This window comes from Centruroides sculpturatus, unplaced genomic scaffold (assembly GCF_000671375.1).
Source record: "Centruroides sculpturatus isolate CEXI.00-Female unplaced genomic scaffold, Cexi_2.0 scaffold981, whole genome shotgun sequence".
Lineage (NCBI taxonomy): Eukaryota > Metazoa > Arthropoda > Arachnida > Scorpiones > Buthidae > Centruroides > Centruroides sculpturatus.
This window is the reverse complement of record NW_019385906.1, coordinates 40937-42869: the sequence shown is the minus strand read 5'-3', so window position 1 is coordinate 42869 and position 1933 is coordinate 40937.

The following is a 1933-nucleotide window of genomic DNA, read 5'->3' as shown; positions in this document are numbered from 1 at the left end:
AAAAAAGTATCAAACCTTTGTATTTTAGTCCATGATTTTTTAAAGGTAACATTTAAATTCAAAGTAAACAATTATTAAATATTTACTATATAATACTAACAAGTAAGAAAATATTAATCAATCATGTGTCTAATTTACATATCCTTCGTTTAAAGCTGCTCAGTTTATTTTGTTCAGCAGAAAATGAATAATGAGTTATTCAAATTGTTTTTAAGAGTATTAAATTTAATACAAGCGATAAATATTTAGCTAATTGAACAATGCAATAGAAATATTTTAAAATCCATTACAAATTTTTATTTGATTAATGGCTGGTAGTCAGATTTTTCTTTTATGTAACTTACTACATTCGACCGTAGACGTTTATTTTGATATTTAATCATAATAGATAATGTCTCTTAGCGATAGAAAGTGCTTATATGGCCGACGACAGAGATACAATCTAACTACCGATCCGGATAGATATAAAGTTTTGCATGGCTAAGCAGAAAAGTTTCGAGAGTGCAATTTATATTTGCTTATTTATTTGTATTAATACACTTATACAGAGTTATTTTACTCATTTAATTGGAAAGTATACTAAGTTTCCTATTTTTAAAATAGTAGTAGACCACGAATGGTTTTTCCTATTATCCACGTTGATTATTTAAAAATATCATGTCATTACACTAATAACAATCGTGTGTATTTAATTGTATTAGATATTTATACGAACCGAAGGCTCTAAATAACTGACCGAATTTCGTGTCCAAGATAACACTCTATTACAAGTATACAGGCAAGTATCAATTAAAGCTACCCCACTCGAAAACAGATTACTTCGCCTGTGCTAATCACCATCTGGAGATTAATTTCGCAACGAAGCAGTTCGAACAAAATTAGTTGGTTTGATGAAGTGGTTACGCACAAATCTGATACTAGATAAAATTCGCATTAATCAAAACATAAATTTTAAAACATATATAAATTTGAATAAAATTTGATAGTTTAATACTAAAATTATCAATTTCCCCACATATATCTTTTTCCTTAATTTTACTTAAACATATTTCGTTAAAATTAAATAAAATATCGTGTTTAATACTTCTATTATCGTCTCCCTAGTTATAAAGGTTACTTTATATCTTATCTAGTTATTTCATATCTTCGTAACTGACTATTTAAGAGAGCTTAATAAAGGGATTTCTCCAATTTATAATCTTTAAATGAAAGATTTTGGATATTTTCGACTGGGAATACTTTAGTACCTAAGGGAATCCAAAAAGCTTTTCTTGTGTCTTCGCTAATACTATCAAATTTGTTTTGTGATCTCAAGAGAAATGAGGTATACCTGATGGCTGATCTACCGTTGCCGAAATGACCGAGAGAGATTTGTTCCTTCTAACTTAACACAATGAAGATATATGCTTCTCGGAATTATTTAAAAATGTTTTGAATCAGCAGTTATAGCAGTTAACTGCAATTTATTGGACGATTCACGTTTTTACAAAATATTAATTTCATTCGATAGCATAATAAATTACTAACGATAAAAATCACCTAGCAAATAAAATAAATGATAACTTACAATAAGTTATTAATGGCGGCTGAAAATGTTTCTCTATAGATCAATGCCATCTATTGGCAAGTAAAAAAAAATTTTCGAAACTCTCTTATTATGTTGCATTATTTAAAACCTGTGAAGAAATGTGAAGTTGAGAAAGAGTATATAAATCGGCCATCTAAAACTTATATTGCAGCATTCATAGCTTTTTATAACCAGAAAGTTTTATATGATTTTTTTCGCTCTTTATTTTTCTTATGTTTATTTGTGATGCTGAGAAACATTCGAGATGATGGATGACGGTAATATCAAACCACTACAGCACGGTAAATAGCAAAGTGAACGTATCGAACGCACTCGAATCGATTATTTATCGCAACAGCCATATTT